We start from the raw sequence: 23,286 nt of genomic DNA, 5'->3' as shown, positions 1-23,286 counted from the left end.
AGCAAAAGATGATCACATGACTCCGGGATACTGCAACCATCATAAAGATGTGTCAGCTGTCAAGCATCCAATTGTAAATCACGTAATCATGGGGAGACTGCAACAGTCATAAGTGTGAAAAAGTCAAGGACTACCTGTACTATGGACAGCCAAGGAAACAAACAAAAGCAACATTGAACAAATCAATCCAGAGTTCTCACTCAAGGCACAAATGACCAGATTGAAATTATCCAACTTCAGATACATTGTGCAAAGACCCACCTTTCTGGAGAAGGCTCTCATGCGGGGAACAGTAGAAGAAATGCTGGAATTTGTATCACTGGCTTTGTCATTTTGGTTCCTGGACTTCGCAGTTAAGCATTTAATTACAGGGATGTCATTTTAAATGTGTAGAACTCAATTAGCATCATAAAACATTTAAAAAGTGTTTAAAAAACATTAAAACTAAAGAGTTACTATAAATACATCCAGGAAATGAGTTGGGGTCATCCTGATATCTGAAGGGAGAAAATTCCAAAAGGCAGGAGCTGCAGTAGAGAAGGCACATCTCCTGATTTTCACCAGCCAACATTTTTTGGCTGATGGGACCCGGATGATACCCAGCCTCCCTGACCAAATTGGTTAGGTAAAAACTCAGTACCTTATCATACTGGTGTACCTAGCCATACATGTATGCACAGGACTGTACAGCATGTTAAACAAGATAAGGAAAAAGCACTTTGTCGTCATGCTCTTTCTAACACATCTGTATTAGTCCAGGGAATTACAGAAGGAACTCTTCCTGTCACAAGTAATTTTCTGTATGCTACAGCTAAGGCCCAAGCCACAGAGACTGCTTGTACTCATAAAGACCTTTTGCTAGATAAAAATTTCACTGAAAAAAGAATTTGAATCATTTCCCACCAGTATCTCACAGTTTTAAAGGAAGCACAAGCATGTCCCCATAATTGTTACTTCAGCACAACAATGGTTAGATAATTCTAGAAAAGGTTGTACAATAAGTCACAACTACTGGCATGATTTAAAATCCTTTCTCTTTCATTTTTTTTCAGGTGTCAAAGCCATGTTTATTCATTCATTTTAGAAAAATGAGTTTAGCTTTATTTATACTAGGTTCTTGAGAAAATATTTCATTTTCTTCAGATATATTTATTCTAAAACATATTTACTCTTATGTCTAGACAGCCCACCACACACATACACACACACAAGTTCAAATCCAGTGTCACCCAATTATCATAGTGGTATATAGATAAACCTAGGATAATCTAGAATAACATGATTTGTGCAGCAAATGAGGTTAAATACAGGCTTACCAGCCCACATAAAATTGCCAGTTCATATAGGAAGTTAAAAAAACAGGAATGCCCAATCTTTTCAGCTAAAGGACACACTTGATTTTTGAGTGTTCTCCTTCAAGCTAAACGTCTAAAAAGAAGCAAGGATAGGGGGGAAAAGTTGAGTCCTAACACAACTAAGAATAGATTTTATTTGGTTAAATATAAAATGTTCTTTATATAAATTAATTAAATCAAGAGACATGATTCTTTCTACTCTTCCAGTTCCAAGAAAAAAATAAAATTGAATGACAACTTTTGAAAATCATTCCAAAAACTTTAGAGTTCTTCATGCAGGCCTCCTGCTGTTCTTTTTGTACTTCTGCAAGAAAGTACTACAAACGTACTTGGGTTTTAGCATTGTAGCTCTCTGTTTATGTAGATGCATGACAGTTGATCTTAGATTCTTGATTGCAGTTTCATGGCTGCCTTGGGTGTGCCTGGAAGGATGAGTGGACTTTATCTGCCACGTTGGCCTCAGTTGACACTGATCTTAACTTTTTGCAGTTTGATATGAGAGACTCGGTTATGAGGAATGGAATGTTAGATGACCAGTGAAAAATACTGCAGGCACAGAACAAATTTAGCCTATTGCCTTTTTATATGCTGCCTATAAAATAATGTAACATTATTTGTCCTAAATATTAAATTATTAGGAAATTTTGAAACTTTTTGTAAGTTAATATCTATTTTTAAGCTGTCATTTGAGGGTTGAGTTTTTTCTATATGTCCAGTTCCATGCCTCGTCTGCATTTGTAGTAATGCTTCATTCTACATGAGTATCTTTCTTACTCTCTGAACTCTTGAATTTATTGTCCCAAAGGTGCTTTTTCAAGAGGCAACTGGACTTTCTGGTTTTTCTTTGAAGATAATTTGCTTCTCATCAGCTCTTCTTGCATTTATTCTTTTCCTTCTTTTCCTTCTCCCCTCCCTTTTCTTTTTTGTTTTTTACAGAAATATCCTGCAAAATTATTCATTTATTCAAATAAATTCCTGATCAATCCTTAATTTCACTTAAAAACCATACATTTGCTTCAGAGACAAGTCCGTTATTGCCATTATAATTGCCATTATTGCCTTTTACCAAAATAAGCCAACAACTGATACTTTCATAGCAGAAATTGAATATTTTTATGGGAAGAATTTTAAACTGTTTAAAAATTAGTCTATTGCATTGCCACTTCCCTACTTTGAATAAAAATATTTTCTGCCAATGCCAAAAGGGACATGATGGGGCTCATGAGGTAAAAGTATCCGATAGCAGCCAGTATCATCCATGAGTCCCCTTGTCCTGAACCAGGACTAAAACTATTTCAGTCTTCCATCAGTTATCAGCAGCTTTAGTGTGATACTACATCAAGTTGTTTAAAATAGTATGAAGAAAAGCAAGAAAAACTTCAAGCACTAAGAGAAAGGGATGGTGGGGTATCAACTTTGGACCTTTTATTGGCCTGTAAATTTTTCTTACATTTATTACACTTTTAATGAGATCTCTTAGAATCAACAGTGGTGTAAATAATGAAAACAACACTCATAAATGTCCCAATAAATCTAAGGCCAGTCCTTTGATGCTAATTTGCAGGTCTCTGTCCCTCTTTTTGTTTTTCCCTATTCACGTTTCCTGACAGCCTCTCTGTGTTCTAAGTGAATGGCAAAGTCAAGAGGCAAAATATCAAAATGCACTTTTTGGCTTTGAAAGTCAATGCTCTGGTATCAAAATAGCCGTCCCTGATTAAAGTCAGTCAGATCTTTTGTATCTTAAGAAAGCAAATTCCTCTCCTCACTTTTAAATTATTGCAGGGTGGGCTACACCCTGAATTTAAGCTAGAAGAGGAAAAAAATATGTTTGCTTCTATCTGCATTGCAATACGTACTGCAGTAAGAACAGCACAAAGTTATTACAAGCATTTTCACTTTCACTTATAGTATGTACTGGACAGAGACACAAAATATCACTTTTTTTAGTGTACTTCTTGGGCAGAATTTGCATACGTTCTGACACTAATGTTGAGCATCAGTCATCAGTCATTATGGTTACTCATTAGGGACTCAGGAAAACTAGGTATTTGGAGAGAGGATGTCACATTGTCACACCTTAGTTGACTGCAATGTATGGGGAGAAAACTTTGTTCAACTGGATCTTGCAATGTTCTTCTAATATGGTGGAAGTGACTAGAAGGCAGCAAATCTTACTAGTATATCACAGAATTATTTGTAATAGTTTTGCACAGTTCAAAAAGCTTAAAGATGGAAAGAACAAACGTCTCACATGATACTTTTGAAATGAGAAAATGAGAGATACTGTGAATGAACTTTTGTGTTCAGTTCCATTCATAGAGATTGATGGTCAGAACAGTCTGACAGTCTGTCTGTCTCTCTGTCTATTGCTCCTATATGTGATTGATGATTCTAATGAAAAGCAAAACATTGTACTTTGATTTGGAAAGGACAGCCCTGCGGTAAAATTGCAATCCACATTTTTAATCGTTATTAAGGATATTAAGAGGCTTCACAGTAACAATATATAATAGAAACTGATAAGAAAAACTAGAAATCCAATAAAGAAAATTAGGGGGAAAGATGAAAGAAAGAAAAAAAGCTAAAAACAACAAGGGAGCAAGAAAACACTCCAAGGCATTTTTCCAAAAACAAAGAGTCATGATATGTACAACCAAGTTGTACAATATAACTTGCATATAAGCCACCTAGAACTAAGTAGAAATTTCCCGATGGTGAGAAAAATGAACCAGTGGAATGGGTTGCCTTCAGAAGGAGTGGGTGCTCCATCATTGGAGGTTTTCAAAAAGAGACTAGACAACCATTTGTCTGAAATGGTAAAGGGTCTCCTGCTCGAGCAGGGGGATGAACTAGAGGACCTCCAAGGTCTCTCCAACTCTATTATTCTATTTTCTATTTCTAACTTCCCTCAAAGTGGATTAAATCCATAAAACAATAACCCAGATTATTTGTATGCCTTGGATAATAATTTTGCTATCTGTACCAAATCATCTTTCTAAAATTCTATTGCCAGTGAGATTAATTAATTTACATTTTTACATTTCAAATTTTCACCTTCTTTTCTATGCTATTTTTTTGCCAACAGAGGTTACAATTTAAAAACTAACAACAGAGTACAATGAAAGTATAGCCTTGTGCAGAAGGAACTTTTTTCTTAGTAACTCAGGTTTATCAGGTTCCTCACGCTACAGAAATGAATAGTTTATGTTGCACAAACACAGGACATGTACAGAATGAATAGAGAACGTGGAAGTTAAACCCATAGCGTGATTATGATTCCCACAAACATAAAGCCGTCTTTATTTGCCTGAAAACTTCAAAACATCTTTGCTAAAACAAGTTGCAGACTACAGACAGAAGGATACTGACCCTATCTTGCAGACCAATTTCTTATCATGAGCTCCAGAACAACAGATAAACCTTCTGGGGAATGAGCAAAATACTCACACTGTGTGGGCTTCTTCCTACTATCAGATAGAGACTATATTTCAAATCTGTTATAAGGAGTATACAGACATGTAACTCCCTCCTGAACATGACTCCTGATTGATTGATCCTTGAGTGTCAGAAGCACCAAGTACAATCCACACCACAATGGCAAAACTTACCCCTGAGTTGTAATGCATATGGGCAGCATTGTTTTAAAGACTCCCTCGAGACAGACTCCTTGAGCTTTGTAGGGTTGGGGTTTTTTTTTTCCTTTTCGTTCAGGCCTCTGATCCTTCTCCTCCTCCTCCATTTCCTTCTCTTCTGTGGTCAACTCTGTGGGTTTGCAATTCTCTTGATGGTCAAGATAGGCTGCTTCACAATGTGCTGCTGACTAAAACAGGAAACCAGACCAGAAACATTATCACTGCTAGTTTCATACAGAAACAATGTTAGGGGAAGGATTTGGATTGGGTTTTGATGGTTATATTCTGCCTTTATAACTGTGATGGTGAACCTGTGGGACGCAGAGCGGTCTCTGCGGGCACATGAGACGTCGCCCGAGCTCAGTTCCATCATGCATGCGTGCGCGCCTCCTGGCTGGCCAGCTGTTTTTTGGGTCTCTGCTGCACATGCACAGGGGGCAGGGGGCATGTGAAAGACATGTGTGCATGCACAGGGGGTGGGGGACCACGCATACATGCGGGGTGTAGGAGGAGTGTGGGGGGAGCGCCCTGTGGCCTGTTGTTGGTCCCAGTAAGCTGGGAGGCCTACTAGGCCCAAAATGGGGTACGCAGGGGGGTGGGGTGCATGGGGGGTTGTCACACATTGCATTGCATTATGGGTGTAGGCATGTGTGCGTGCACGCTGTCACACTTTTGGCACGCAATAACAAACAGGTTAGCCATCACTGCTATATAATCTCCATGTCTGAAAAGAGAAAGAAGTCTGCAAAAACATGGATAGACACCTTCACTCATATCTCTCCCTGGAAAATCCCCACAGCTTTGTTTTTTCCACAGGCTGTTTCATAAAAGCTACTCTGAAAACAATAATGACCCTCAAGGATTATTCTGAGGGAGCCTATTTGCCAAGCAGAAATAAAATCTATAAGCCTAAGACACAGACAAGGTTCTTCTGTTTCTCTATTCCAAAGTAAATGAGGAAATTATTTGAAGCTTTGATTTCAAAACCAATATTACTGTGAATGTGAATTAAAAGAGGGGTTGGTTCTTTCCAGTTGTTACAGGAAACTTCATTTCTTTGGGTCGGGAAGTTTCAAACTGACATATAGACTTTCCTTTTGCCATTTGGTCTTTTTCATGTCATAGGAACGTAGGGCCAGATTCAATAAAAATTCCCTCCAGCATCTACTACACAGAAACACACCCAGCCCTTAACAAATCACTTGTGCGTTTTTTTGTGTTTGGTGTGTTTGGTGTGTGTGTGCATGTGTGCATGCGTGTGCATGTGTAGTGCTTACTCAGCTGTACTTTGGCAGCAGCTGCCTCAGGACTGGATTGATTCCAACCAGGCTGTTATGTTGTGGCTATTAACGTAATTGGATGCATTATTCCACTTTGCCCTTTGTTTCTTGTATATGCAGAGTTACAACCCCATACACAAAACACCACAGGGTTGCATACGTATATTCTGTGAATCTTAGTACAACTGCTCAGATTAGAGGTGACATAACTCACTTGTTGTTCAGCTAAATAGGGTGGGTTTTTTTTTTTATTCAGACTTAAGATGTTTTGAGTTTGTGTGCCTTGATGTTGACTCCTGGAAACTGCCTGGACTGCAGTTTCCTTGGCAAGATTTCAGAAGTGATTTACCATTGCCTTCTTCCTAGGGCTGAGACAGAGTGCCTGGCTCAAGGTCAAGCAGCTGTCTTTGTGCCCAAGGCAGGGCTAGATCTCCCAATTTCTAACCTCACGCTTTAATCACCACATCAAACTGGCCCTCTGAAGTTGTTTTAGCCTCCAATTTATGTGTATGGCTCTTGCAACCACACAGAAGCAGTGCTAATACCAGTAGCCAGATCATCTGCTGAAAGACCAATGAAATTTTGTGGTTATGATCTGAGATACCGCATCACTCTCAGAATTCTGAATTCACATTTGTGTACCGAGGCTGGATAAAGCACACATGCAAGGAACTAGATATGACTTATGTCCTTTTGGTGTTGCAAAACAGAGATTAACCACAAGTTCTCAGAAATGTAACAATTAAGCAATGACTTGAATTTAAGCTAAACATGTAGGATACAGCAATATGAAAAAAAATTACGTATTTTGTGGCACACCTTACAACACCAATGTAACATCAAAAATATGACAGAGTTGTGTTATGCTAACTATGAGCACCTCCATTGAAAGGCTAAAAGTGGGTGATTTCAGGGGAACTCCCAAACAATCTCACCTCTATGTCTGTCTCACTTTTTACTTTGCCTGCAACACAGCAGTGGCTGAGTTGACTAGTCATATCTTTTGAGGAAGCGTTTAAATACCTGCTTAAGAATAGATTATTGCAGAGAGCTGTCATACATGGTGCAAAGTAGGCGCTGTATTGTGCAAGCTTAGGGAACATAAAATAAATCAGTAATGGGAACTATGGGAAAAGAAAACTTTGTGCAAGAATGGAACTGCACTACAAAAAGAGCTTGAGCTCAGAGTGTATGTGGAAAGTATTCCTAATATACCAGACATACATTAGTGCTCAGCATGCAACCTGAACTGATGTCAGAATCCAGTGGGATGGTAACTATCAGGCTGGGCAAGAAGATAAATGTGCACAGAGGATATGTGGCTAAATAGGCGGGCATTTCTTTTCAGTATTGCCACCAATTTTAAAAAGAGTTGCAGAAATAAATCAAGCCCTTACATGTGGTTAAAAAAATAGTCTAGCTTTTGTTTTCTTACATAAAGGCAATCTAATCCTTGACAAAACTAAGGGAAAAAGAGCCTTGAATTTTTTCATACCAACAAGACTTTTTCCTTGAGTAGATTTTACTCTAGTACTAGTGGCATGTCAACTGAATTGCTAGATTTGTGGGACAGGAACGTTGTGGCCATCATTGTGTAACTCAACATAAACGGAGACCTCAGAAACTTCAACACAACCAGATGGTTTTATATGAGGCAGATAGTGCAAGTTTTAACAACGGTTAGGTAGGTTATTGCCCTATCATTTTTCCAAGAAACAAATGTTGCTGTTTTTGCATATAGCTATATAAAGACACGAACAGACTTATCTATAATATGCCTGCATGTTATTTAGTACTGACCAGTATATTATCAAATGTAATGTGCTTACACATGAGAGTCTGTAAATGGTGGAAATGTATTAGTCATATTAGACTAATTTTGGAATAGATATAAGCAATTGTAAGAGAATCGTACTTGTCTTTTCCACCTAAGATAGAGGTTGATAGTCAAAATATAATTACTGTGACCATCTAATGGAGATGAATCATAACATAGTGCTTATTTTGGCTTTTCAACACAGGTCACATTTCACAGACGTGGTTAATGTGAGCTGTAAAAGGAATAGAATAGAATTAAATTAGAGTAGAGTAGAGTAGAGTAGAAGAGAAGAGAAGGGAAGAGAAGAGAAGAGAAGAGAAGAGAATAACAGAGTTGGAAGGGACCTTGGAGGTCTTCTAATCCAACCCCCTTAGGCAGGAAACCTTACACCACTTGAGACAAATGGTTATCCAATCTCTTCTTTAAAACTTGTGGTGTTGGAGCATTTATAACTTCTGGAGGCAAATTGTTCTACTGATTAATTGTTATGTCAGGAAATTTCTCCTTAGTTCTAAGTTGCTTCTCTCCTTGATTAGTTTCCATACATTGCTTATTGTCCTACCCACAGGTGTTTTGGAGAATAGTGATTTCTGGAAGGAACTTTGGGTATGAATTCAGGCATCAGAGGATGGACAACGTGAAAGATATTGGTGGCCTCATTTATGTACAAATATCTTCCCAGGCTTACAGGGGTGTGTTTCTGTAGACGTGGCTTCACGGTCTTCCTTTTTCGCCAGATTGTCCTTTGTTCATTTCATATCTTGCTGTGCCACAGTAAGGCAACAGAGAAGATCAAACTCAAAATCCCATATCTCTGGATTATAATCCTTAATTCAGCAAATAAAACTGTCCTACTTAAGCAAGTGGATGCTTGCCTCAGTTACAGCATGATAGCTGGCTTTAGATAGTAGCTGACTGATGCAAAAGGCGAATGACAGCTTCTTAGGAGGGTAACTCAGCAACCTACAGTATAAATGGCCAAGTAACATTGCACGAGGTGGGGTTCAAGCTACATCATTTGAGAAAAGAGAGGATTTTGTTTCGGTGAGAATATGTCAACTCAGAACAGGGCTTTGTTTAATCAGCTTAACCAGTTCCTGAGCTAATCGCAAAACATTGGCACAATATATCTATTGTCTGCACTGTTTGGAACCATCTTCGTCATGAAAGAATTAAACTTCAGAAACTACTCCTAACCCCAGTCTGTCTGTCAGTATCAACAACAACAACAACATCAAACTTTTCAATAATTCTTTTCTCTGAATAGCACTAGTCCTTAAAACAGGTCAACTTACATTTGATCAACTGATGAACCACTATGAGATTTTACTCCTAAGTAAATATGCACAGGCATGCTTTTATAAGTTTAATTTGCCACAGAATGCAAGCATTTTTAGATGTGAAATGCATTTTTTCTAGTTTTTCTACAGAATTTTGCAGGTAGCCTAGAGAATGTTCCATTTATAGTATATACCTTCTGTGCTTTCCAATTATTTCTTCTGTTTTTGAAGCAGAGAACTGAAATAGCAGCCCACTTCCTCAGAGACTCATAGGATTTTACATCTGGAAATTTCCTACATAATAAGTATTAATGTGTTACATTGCAGTTTTTCATATCTTTATCATATTAGTTTTAGTCGTTGGAAAATCTGATCTTTCTGTAGATATTTTAGGCAATAATCCACAAACTGATTAGACATACCCTCAGAATCGTAGCCAGAAGTAAAACAACAGAAACTGACAAAAAAGTGTCAAATCACAGTCACATAACCACTGGATGCTGCAAATAATATTAAAAATATGAATAAAATATGAGTTTCAGTATGGCAAATGGGAAAAAGGAAAGTGATAACTAATGAATATGTGCTGTTTTAATTTAAAATGAATGTTTAAAATATTGTTTACATGTCTATTCAGAAAAAGTTGATCTTTTTATTTAATTGGTATAACAATAAAAATAATTACTCTGCCTTGAGGTTTGTATAAGTATAGATAGATAGATAGATAGATAGATAGATAGATAGATAGATAGATAGATAGATAGATAGATAGAATAGATTAGTTATAGAATAGAATAGAATAGAATAGAATAGAATAGAATAGAATAGAATAGAATAGAATAGAATAGAATAGAATAGAAGAGATGAGATTAGATTAGATTAGATTAGAATAGATAAAATAGATTCAGATAGATAGATAGATAGATAGATAGATAGATAGATAGATAGATAGACAGACAGACAGACAGACAGACAGACAGACAGACAGACAGACAGACAGACAGACAGACATATTCAGAAACAGCTACTCCCAGGCTTCTTTCAGGGAAAAATATAGAGGATTATAGCTTTATTTGCATTTCTGCTCTAGTTTTTGTAGAATTCCAAACAGAATTTAAAGCAGCCATTATACAATTATACTCAGTTTACTTTGAAATATTTTTGCCCCAGGAAAAATCAATCACTCACTTCAAATGGCATAATTTTCAACAAATGTGATTTGCGTAGTTTTAGCTGCCAACCAATCGAACCCTAAGGAAATTTTCACTACATTCATGGGAGAGTGGAGTTAATTATCCTGACACTGTCTCTCTGTGGCCAATGTTCAACACACAGGAGCCAAATGCCTAAAGCCTACAAATTTTGGTTATTAATTTTGAGGTTGTGTTGGTCCTTTAATGCTGCTAATAGTGAGGGGAGGTTGGTAATTCTCACTAACAGATAGGAAATGATAGAAGGTGTTGAAGCCACAGGAACCCTGGGGGCAAGTGATCATGCAATATTGGAATCCAACATTATGCAAACACAAGTAATAGAACAAAGTCAAACTAGAGTCTTGGACTTTAAGAGAGCTAATTTAAATAAACTTAGAAAGAGCTTGGGAAAAATTCCATGGATGAGAATCCTCAAGGGGAAAGCAACTCAAGAAGCTTGGGAAATTTTGAAAAATGAAATTACAAAAGCCCAGTCTAGCACAATACCAATGAAGAAGAAAAATAACAGCTCCCAAAATAAACCAGCATGGCTGCATAAAGAACTCTCTGACAAATTGAAAGACAAAAAAGATAAGTATAAAAAGTAGAAAGAGGGGGACATAACTAAGGCAGAATATCAGCAAATAACCTGCACCTGTAAAGAGGAAGTGAGGAAAGCTAAGGCTCACAATGAAGAAAGGCTTGACACAAAAGTAAAAAATAACAAAACAAATTTCTTCCAACATATTAAAAACAAGAAAAAGGTTAAGGAAAAAATTGGTCCATTGCTGGGAGTAAGTGGCAAGAAGGTGACAAGCAACAGGGAGAAAGCAGAACTATTTAACTGATTGTTTGCATCTGTCTTTACACAAAGGGATAAAACAGTCCAACCTATCAAAAACAGCAGCACAAAAATCAGATTAAGAACACAAGTTGAAATAGGGAATAAAATGGTAAGTGAGCACCTTCTACCCTAGATGAGTTCAAATCACCAGGACTGGATGAATTACACTCCAGGGTTCCGAAGGAACTGGCAGATGAGATCTCAGAACCACTGAACTATATCTTTCAGAGATCCTGGAGCACCAGGGAACTGCCAGAGGACTGGAAAAGAGCTGATGTGGTTCCCATCTTCAAAAAAGGGGAAAAAATAGATCCAGGAAACTATAGACCTATCAGCCTGACCTCAATACCAGGGAAGATTTTGGAAAAGATAATCAAGCAACGAATTAGCGAACACCTAGAAATAAACAAAGTAATAGCCAAAAGCCAACATGGGTTTGTCAAAAACAGATCATGCCAGATTAATGTTATTGCATTCTTTGACAAAGTGACAAAATTAGTGGATCAGAGGAATGCCGTCAATATAGTTTACTTGGACTTCAGTAAATCATTTGATAAGGTAGACAATTACCTACTACTAGATAAAGTAGAAGAATGTGGGTTAGACAGCATCACCACCAGATGGATTCGTAACTGGCTGACCAACTGCACTCAACATGTAGTCCTCAGTGGAACTGCATCTACATGGAGGAAAGTAGGCAGTGGAGTACCCCAAGACTCTGTTTTAGGTCCAGTTCTCTTCAACATCTTCATCAATTATTTGGATGAGGGAATAAATGGGAACTCATCAAATTTGCAGATGACACCAAGCTGGCAGGAATAGCCAACACTCCAGAAGACAGGCTTAAGATATAGAAGGATCTTGACAAACTTGAAGAATTGGGCACTATCTAATAAAATTCAATAGTGAAAAGAGTAAGGTTCCACATTTAGGCAAGAAAAACGAAATGTACAGGTGTAGTATAGGTGGTACCTTACTCAATAGTAGTAATTGTGAGAGGGATCTTGGAGTCCTAGTGGACAACCATTTAAATATGAGCCAGCAGTTTGCAGCAGCTTCCAAAAAAGCCAACACAGTTCTAGGCTACATAAACAGAGGGATAGAATCAAGATCACATGAAGTGTTAATACCACTTTATAATGTCTTGGTAAGGCCACACTTGGAATACTGCATTTGGTTTTGGCCACCATGATGTTGAAAAGAAGTGGAGACTCTAAAAAGAGTGCAGAGAAGAGCAATAAAGATGATTAGGAGACTGGAGATTAAAACATATAAAGAACAGTTGCAGGAACTGGGTATGTCTAGTTTAATGAAAAGAAGGACTAGGAGTGACATGATAGCAGTGTTCCATTATCTCAGGGGTTGCCACAAAGAAGAGGGAGTCAAACTATTCTCCAAGGCACCTGAGGATAGAACAAGAAGCAATTGGTGGAAACTAATCAAGGAGAGAAGCAATTTAGAACTGAGGAGAAATTTCCTGACAGAACAATTAATAAGTGGAACAGCTTGCCTCCAGAAGTTGTGAATGCCCCAACACTGGAAGTCTTTAAGAAGATGTTGGATAGTGATTCGTCTAAACCAGTATAGGGTTTCCTGCCTAGGGAGGGGGTTGGACTAGAAGACCTCCAAGGTCCCTTCCAACTCTGCTATTGTATTGTATGCTATTGTAATAGCATAACAAAGTCAAGTCATGCATAGACTCCAAGAATATTATACTTATGTGCAGAAAGTATCATTAATATTAATAATAGCTAATGTAATCAGTATTACACACATTGCGTATGGTTGCCAGCATGTATTTATGATGATTGCTGCATCTCAGAATCATGTGATTGCCATTTACAATCTTCCCAGACAGCTTCGGGCATGCAAAGTCAAAGTAGGAAACCAGATTTGCTTAATTAATGCATGATAGATTTAACAACTGCAGTGGGTCACTTAACAATTATGACAAAAAAGGTTGTACAATTGGGCACAACTCACCTAACAACAACCTTGTTTAACAATTCTTAACAATCCCATTTGTTGAGATTTATCTGTAGGGTAAATACACAAAGATACTCATACTCTCTGACACAGGACTCAAATAGGGACCAATAGCAATAGCATTCAGACTGAAATACTGCTTCACAGTGCTTTACAGCCCTATCTAAGTGGGACCAATAGTAATAGCACTTAGACGTATAGGGACCAATAGCAATAGCACTACTATTGCTGCTTCACACTGCTTTACAGCCCTACGCAGAGTCAGCGTATGGCCCCCAACAATCTGAGTCCTCATTTTACCAACCTTGGAAGGATGGAAGGCTGACTCAACCATGAACCTGGTGAGATTTGAACTGTAATACTGCATTCTAATCACTGCACCACCACGGTTCAGTAAAAGACAAATCAAATCATGTGCCTTTTGGCTCAAATACAAAAATAAAGGCATGTTTTTAAGAGAGTGATTTAGATTTTTCAAAGAAAAATTAATATCTTTATTCATGAATAATAATACTTCCGAACGCAAGGGGTTGCATAGAACAAAAACTTTTGCAGGTCGAGCTATCTGGTTGTGACAAATTCCTCTGCTTTTACTAGGATGATCTTTTAATAATTAGTTGAAAGGCTCTACTGAACAAAATTGGCTAACTTATACTAGACTGGTTCCTATAGGTTGGAGAACAAAGAAATTTATTTCAAACCTTGTCATCTTTATATCTCTATTTTTGGTTGCTCAATCAGCTGCAAAATGTATTGTGATTCTAAATATTGATCTGGAGCACTACCTTATATGACTTACGAGCTAAAACAGAATTGAAAAAATGCCTAAACTATGGGTCTTTTGTGGTCTACAATGCCTTTTAGAACAAGGCTTATATTTGGGGATTTGAATATTTAAAGGAGCAGTATTCCTCCACAAACTGGGGCCAACTTTGTGTCCTGTTGAAGTGTGCTCTCCAACATGCTACTCAATGCCAAGATGGATCAATTCACCTTTTGACTGAAAGGCCAATATTAATTTATAATTAAACAACAAAGTCATCTGAATCAATAGAATATGGGCAGAAGGAAAGTCTTTTACCATGCAATTGTGTGGATATTTATGAGATTTCCACAGGAAAGTGTTCTTGATTGCAATTTTACTTAATGGAACTAGGTACCATTGGATACAATGAGATTTGCTTACATCCAATTGCATTTTAGGCAGTTCTTCGGGATATGTAAAATTATACCACACAAATGGATAAATTACAATTAAAGTTTTACTAATTACAGCTTCACAATAGATATACTTTCCAAGTTAAAAAGTAATACTCTTCTGTCATATTAATTTTGTAAACACTGTTTTGGGAAATCATACTTACAGGCTCCTATGTGCATGTATATAGCCTCAATATAATATGACAGGTTTCCATTTAATAAATATCAGCAGCAAAATAGAATTGCTGGGTGAATCTGTTAGGTCAAATTTACATGCTCAAGCATAAGCCAAAAATTGTTTCCTTGCTTTCCTTTAATTTATGATAAGGATAACATCAGATAATTTATCTCAGTAAAGACATTACATCTACTGAACTAAATACAATTAAGATTGTACATTAAGTCTCACTAGTTTAAAATGAACAATTAAACCGTATTTAAATCTTGCCAATTAAAATAAACAGATTCAACTCCTTAATTGTATTGCATTATCTGTTTGGTACTGATGTGGCCACAACTTATGCAACATAGATGATGATGTATTCATTTAAGGAGGATCTCAATGCATTTTAAAATAATGGTGAAATCCACAATCATTTGAAAGTTTTCAACATTCAAAATCTCTTGGCTTAATATATTGCTGATATTTTAAATGTGAAATCAGTATTCAGTTCATCTTCCTTCCCCTGTCTTTACCACTTTCTATAGAGAAGGGGTGTCAAACTCAATTTCATTGAGGGCCACATCAGGGTTGTGCTTGACCTTGGAGGTGTGTGGGATGGGCATGGCCAGAATGGGCATGGCTAACTAGACATCATTCATGTCGGGGGCCTATGGTGGCCCGAGCGCTGTGCCAGCAAAAATGGACTCCCAAGCTCCATTTTGGCGGTGACAGCCTCCTGCAACCCTCTGCCAGAAAAAATGGAGTTCAGGAGGGATGGACGGAGCCTTCCCAAGTTCCATTTTCACTGGCAGAGGCACTGCAGGTCTTTTCTTTGCTGTTTCCAGGGCAGCCCCACAGATCAGATCTAAGCACCTCATGGGCCTTGAGTTTGACACCTCTGATATAGAAGGTCAATTGAGAGCATACTGTCATATGGCATTACTGTCTGATTTGAAACCATTACTGGTTCAGACAGGAAGGTGGTGCAGAGAGTGGTGAAAATGGCAGAAAAGATCATCGGTAGTTCACTTCATTCTATCCAGGACATAGCACATAAGCAATGCTTGAGTAGAGTTCGCACGATTGTCTACACATCCTCTTCATGACCTGTTTTGCTTGTTACCTTCTAGGATGAGACTTCATAGTATATGAAGCAGAAAATCTAGATTCACAATCTTCTTAACTCTCAAGCTTCTTCTTTCCGCTATGTATTCAAAATGGACAGTGAGATAGATATATATATATATATATATATATATATATATATATATATATATATATATATATATATATATATATATATATATATATATATATGTGTGTGTGTGTGTATATGTGTATATGTGTATATGTGTATATGTGTATATGTGTATATGTGTATATGTGTATATGTGTATATGTGTATATGTGTATATATGTATGTTATATTTATGCTGATAAATAAATAAAGGGAGACTAGTATAGATCTATTTCAAGCTATTTAGCTCTCATCAGCTAGCCATACCCAAGTTTGGGAATCGAACCTGTGCTCCATTGCCTCCCAAGCAGGGAGTTAACCATTTGAGCTACAGAGAACGACTCCTTATCAGCCAGCCAGAGTGGGAGGTATATACTTAAAGTCACAACCCCTGGTATGCCCAAGTATGGGGGGAAGGTCACACTTCCACTCTCTGTCATTAGGCTCGTCACAAGAGACCATCCAGACAGAAACCCAATATTTTTTACTGTTGCCTTTTTGTTACATTTGTTATATTTATGCTGATAAATAAATAAAGGGAGACTAGTATAGATCTATTTCAAGCTATTTGGCTCTCATCAGCTAGCCATACCCAAGTTTGGGAATCGAACCTGTGCTCCATTGCCTCCCAAGCAGGGAGTTAACCATTTGAGCTACAGAGAACGACTCCTTATCAGCCAGCCAGGGTGGGAGGTATATACTTAAAGTCACAACCCCTGGTATGCCCAAGTATGGGAGGAAGGTCACACTTCCACTCTCTGTCATTAGGCTCGTCACAAGAGACCATCCAGACAGAAACCCAATATTTTTTACTGTTGCCTTTTTGTTACATTTGTTATATTTATGCTGATAAATAAATAAAGGGAGACTAGTATAGATCTATTTCAAGCTATTTGGCTCTTATCAGCTAGCCATACCCAAGTTTGGGAATCGAACCTGTGCTCCATTGCCTCCCAAGCAGGGAGTTAACCATTTGAGCTACAGAGAACGACTCCTTATCAGCCAGCCAGGGTGGGAGGTATATACTTAAAGTCACAACCCCTGGTATGCCCAAGTATGGGAGGAAGGTCACACTTCCACTCTCTGTCATTAGGCTCGTCACAAGAGACCATCCAGACAGAAACCCAATATTTTTTACTGTTGCCTTTTTGTTACATTTGTTATATTTATGCTGATAAATAAATAAAGGGAGACTAGTATAGATCTATTTCAAGCTATTTAGCTCTCATCAGCTAGCCATACCCAAGTTTGGGAATCGAACCTGTGCTCCATTGCCTCCCAAGCAGGGAGTTAACCATTTGAGCTACAGAGAACGACTCCTTATCAGCCAGCCAGGGTGGGAGGTATATACTTAAAGTCACAACCCCTGGTATGCCCAAGTATGGGAGGAAGGTCACACTTCCACTCTCTGTCATTAGGCTCGTCACAAGAGACCATCCAGACAGAAACCCAATATTTTTTACTGTTGCCTTTTTGTTACATTTGTTATATTTATGCTGATAAATAAATAAAGGGAGACTAGTATAGATCTATTTCAAGCTATTTGGCTCTCATCAGCTAGCCATACCCAAGTTTGGGAATCGAACCTGTGCTCCATTGCCTCCCAAGCAGGGAGTTAACCATTTGAGCTACAGAGAACGACTCCTTATCAGCCAGCCAGGGTGGGAGGTATATACTTAAAGTCACAACCCCTGGTATGCCCAAGTATGGGAGGAAGGTCACACTTCCACTCTCTGTCATTAGGCTCGTCACAAGAGACCATCCAGACAGAAACCCAATATTTTTTACTGTTGCCTTTTTGTTACATTTGTTATATTTATGCTGATAAATAAATAAAGGGAGACTAGTATAGATCTATATATATATATTAGATTTTTTTACAACCCCTGGTAAGCCCCAATTATGGGAGGAAGCTAACTGCTTCCATCACCTGTCCTTCGGCTCGTCACAAGAGTCCATCACGACAGAAACCCAATATTTTTACTGTTGCCTTTGTTATATTTGTGTTAAATAAAAAAATAAAAATAAAAACATATATATATATATATATATATATATATATATATATATATATATAGTTATATAGTTATATAGTTATATAGTTATATAGTTGTTATATAGTTATATAGTTATATAGTTATATAGGTATATAGGTATATAGGTATATAGGTATATAGTTATATAGTTATATAGTTATATAGTTATATAGTTATATAGTTATATAGTTATATAGTTATATAGTTATATTTATGCTGATAAATAAATAAAGGGAGACTAGTATAGATCTATTTCAAGCTATTTAGCTCTCATCAGCTAGCCATAACCTTACTGGGATTCGAACCTGTGCTATATTACATCTTAGGCAAACATCTTAGCCATTAAGCCACAAGTTCTCCTCCTTATCAGCTGAAGCCAGGGAAGAAGGTATATATTTAGTGTCACAACCCCTGGTAATCCCCAATTATGGGAGGAAGCTAACAGCTTCCATTATCTGTCAATCGGCTCATCACAAGAGTCCATCACGACAGAAACCCAATATTTTTACTGTTGCCTTTGTTACACATTTTGTGTTATATTTGTGCTGATAAATACCAGGGATTGTATATATATGTGTGTGTGTGTGTCTGTGTGTCTCTGTGTGTGTGTCTGTGTGTCTGTGTTTCTGTGTCTCTGTGTGTCTGTGTCTGTGTCTGTGTGTGTAGCATAGGTATATATTTATGTGTATATATAGCTTGTGTATATGTGTGTTATGTATGTGTTTGGGTAGATATATACTTTCTCTTGAATGCAGATAACAGAATTTCATTTTTAATGTGGAGCAGTGTGCTTGCAATAGAATTATCTTCTTATTGAAGGAATACAAGCCAGTGTGAAAGGTTCTTTCTTTTGTCTTTTGATCTAACACTACCTTTGAAAATGGGCCGAGAATGAGAGAAGGGGTTTTCCAAGTTCACCATTTTTTATTTCAAGACTAAATGAAGACTTGAATCTCAATCTTTCCAGTCATAGTCCAGTGATAAAACCACAGACTGCAAGGTTACATCTTTAAATTTAAAAAAAAAAACCACGTGAGTGGGTAGATGTATAGAAAGAGTAAGAAGAAAAAATATAAGAACTCAGTGTTTGTTATCTTTTTATTTTTTTACAGTGTATCAGTATGTTTGCAAAAAGATCAGCAAAAAATAGAAACAAGCAGTGTAATTGAATTACCACAACAATATTTCATATAGATAATAACAGTGTGAACATTATCCCAAAGGTGCTTTTTCAAGGGATCTGGATGACTGAGAATCTCCATAGACATTTAGTGGGAAAATTGTTTCCCTATTGTACATTTCAAGAAATAAATATTTCCTCAAATGAAATAATAAATGCAATGCATTCCATAAAGAACAATCATTCAGATCTGGATGTTAACAGAGGCATCCAAATCCTCTTAGACAAGATAACACTATCAATTTGTTTCGTCTTTAGAATAATTTCATTTGAAATTATTTCAAGTTTCAGTTGAAGTTATGACAAAATATAATTAGACATTTGGATACATGATCCTGCTGATATAGCAAAGGAAGCCCACCCTTTCACTTGGGATACTGTTTTTATGCTGCCTGTTACACATTATAATTATGTATTTTCCACACATTTCATACCAATATCAAAGATGTGCTAACAGGTGTAGATATTGAGCTCCTTGCTGAGGGCAAATCTGAGGAAGCTGCACAGCACAATTTATTTTTTTCAAAGTCAATTTTAAGCTCCTTGTTACTAACAATCATACACCAATACTCTTGATCTTGAAGCACAGCACCAAGAGAGATCTAGAGAAGTTGCATATGTGGTTTATGTGGAGGGGGGAATTGCTAAAAACTGATTCCAGCTTTCCGTCTTATGTTTCTGCAGTATTAAAATAATATGTATTCCTTTTTATAATAATTTATAGTGTATCAGCTTCTATTTTCAGAATAGGCCATTTGATCTTAGAAATTATCAAGATGTAGAGATCTAAAACTATGTGTAGCTTTAAGAAGGCTACCTCATAAATCATGAAAAAAAATGTGTGTTAACCCACTCACATTTTGGTGGTTATTAGAAGTGACACAAAAAAAAGTGCAGAAGCACAATTTAGAAAACGGAATCTATCATTTCAGAGCACATCATGTGGCCCTTTAGCATGCAGCTCTGGCTTCTAGCTTTCAAAAGAGAGGGACTCGGGGAATAGCAAGAAGAAATAAAGTAAATGTAATCACTTCTGCTAGAAGCAGTCCTTCTCAGAGATCCTGAGAGACCCAGATCAATTCCAACTTTGAAGCTTTACACACACACACAGAGGGGAGGTGGTGGGGAGAACACACACTTTTATTTTGTGCCTTTAAGTCAGCTGACTTCTGGCAACTGCTTGGAGAAGCCCCTGCAGTTTCCCTATAATAAAAATAAAAATGATGACATATGATAATACCTATCACTACTCAAAAACGCATCTGTGAGCTTTTATGTATATTCCAGTATGCGTTTTTGTATATTCCAGCATATTCCAGTATGCCTAAATTTAAAAAGAAGTCTAAATTTAAGTCCCCTTTTCCAACTGAACCTTGGTCCAAATCACCTTCCTACTTCCCCACAATCTGATTAGGTCTGGACAGAGGGATCGTTCCACAAACGTTTGTGCAACAGCTTGCACAAGTAACTGGAGGATTAGATGCATCTCACACTGTAGTGCTACTTTTAAATGCTCTTGCACAAGAACATCATCATCTGTGTCTCTAATTTATCTTTCTCACAATGCTTAAGCTCAAGAACAGAAGATGCTTTCCTTATGACTTTGAAAGTGAACCATTGTTGTGGTATCCCTGATTTTTCTAAGACAGCTTATAGGTCACTGCTTATTAATTCATTGTTTCTGTTAATGCCCTGCTATTCTATCATGCAACCCTGGTAATCTTTCGGAGAATTCTGTGGGATTATTGCAATCTACAGGATATGACCTGTTTAACATGCAATAGAACTGTATGATATATCTTTAGAATGTTCTTAGGTCCTGCCAGCTATCACATGAAATATATTTATGACTGACAATAATGATTAAAATAATGCTATGAGTCAGAGGGAGGTAACTGATGTTATTCCAGGTTTTGGTGAACTACAACTCCTAGCATTCGTTGGAAATATGACCAATAACAAGGAATGCTTTTTTGTTATTGTTCAATAACAAAAGGGGCAATAGATTGCTTATCCCTGCTAAACTTATCATTCACAAAATACAAAACAAGTGACAATGTATAAAATATCTTTAAACTTCCTTTTTAATTGCTTTTTCTATTATTCATCCATTCATAAGGACTTTATTCAGCATTAAAAGGTACTTGGGACATCAATAATATGGAGCTTTTGTAAGGAATAACCTAGAATTTAATTAGATGTTTGGGTAGGAATGGGATAAAGTTTTAGTGATACATTCAGATAATTCATATTCTAAAGTTTTATTGAGCTTTATTTATGGACTGTCCTTAAATTATTTAGATTCTTAATTATAAGTTTAAAGGATAATTTTGAGATGTAAATTGAACCCAGAACTAAGAAATAATTTTTACTAAAATCAACAGACAATCAAATTTGAGACTGTTATAACATGACAGAACACAATTTTGCATTGAAGTATGCAAAACACTCATGAACTGTAATTTTCAAATTGTACAATCCAATTATATATTGTTTTATTGACAAAATGAATCCTATGATGGCAGCATAAAACTCCTGGATTATTTTGAGTTCCTCTGACCAAAGTTACTAATCAAGTTAGTGACACTGCTTTGAGGTACAAAACAATGATAATTATTGCAAGAGCTCTAAAATAAGCTTAGCAAGCTTTATTTTAAAAAGAAAATCAATGGAAAAAAGAAAGCCCTTATTCTTCATATCTACATGACATTTTCTTGCCCGCATACAAATTAAATTCAGCATTTGGTCCCCAAACTGTAATTCACTTTTCTGGCCATATGAACAATAACCTTTGGAATATAAAAAATGGTTATACTGCATATGCCATAATGAATTTGATATTAATTCTTTAATGCATTTAAAGAATGTAACTATAACACTATGTGCTACTTTCTTCCATATTATACGGTATAGAACCATCAAACTTCCAAATGGCTATATTTTTTAATATATGTAACCTTTTCATTTCACTTCATTTATCTCCCACGTTTCCTGATATTGCTATGCAACATGCAGGGCCACCTGTTACTGTATTTAGTTAAGAATACTGTAAATGCATGTTGCAATTTTCCATACTTCATCTGTCGATTCTATTCGCTATCCATTACTTAATGCACTCCTTTGGCCCTTTATCTTTCACTCCTACCTTCTCTATTAAATAAATGTCAAGGCCACAAACACACACACAAAATCTAACCTCAACTGTTGCCAAGATTTAAATAAAAGCACCACTAACTTACAGAAAGCTATCACTTGCTAATAATTGTAATTAGAAAATAAATTTGTCAAATTCAAGTTGATATGTGTTTATATGGAGGAGAATATGAAGATTTATAGGCTATTTTAAAATATCATAAATCATATTTAACAATATTTTGTAGTAACCTTTGTATTAATGATCATAATGGTAATTTTTAAAAAGTGTTTCCGTCTCTCTAGGGTTATATAGGTCTTGATGATGATATCTAGAGTAGGTGGGTGGATGGATGCATGAACAGAAAATCCATCCACATTTGGGGTGTAAGATTTTAAAACTAAATAGGACAGAATGGAGAAAGTAAATACAATCTGAAAGGGGGTTGGGGTTGAAAAGGAAGGTATTCAGATCTGATAAAGTCAATATTTCCAAATATCAATTTGGATTCTGAGGGCTCCAGTCCAGTATAACAGATTTTTGTTCCCATTAGCATTCAACTTCAAGTATTTCACATATTTTTTTTCTAATAGTTTATCCTCAGATCTAGTATCACCTGGAATAACAACATCAGTGAACCAGACTTTTCTTTTTTTCAATAATTGTTATATCAAGCATGTTATGCACAAGAAGCCTGTCTGTTTGATTTTAAAGTCCCATAAGATCTTAATTCACTCATTTCCCAAAACTTTCTCAACCTGATGGTCTCATTAGCTTTTACTGCCCTTGATTCCAAACCTCGGGCAAAGTTTCATTGAATAATTTTGGCAACTCAGTCATGATGCTGCTTTTAGCAGTTTGTGCAATCTTGCCACAGTCACTGATCAAATAGTCAATTGTTTCATCCTTTTCACTATAAAAATGACCTTTGTTGCTGTTTGTTATATA

This window comes from Thamnophis elegans, chromosome 2 (genome assembly GCF_009769535.1).
Source record: "Thamnophis elegans isolate rThaEle1 chromosome 2, rThaEle1.pri, whole genome shotgun sequence".
NCBI classification, from domain to species: Eukaryota; Metazoa; Chordata; class Lepidosauria; order Squamata; family Colubridae; genus Thamnophis; species Thamnophis elegans.
Note: the sequence above shows the minus strand (reverse complement) of the source record.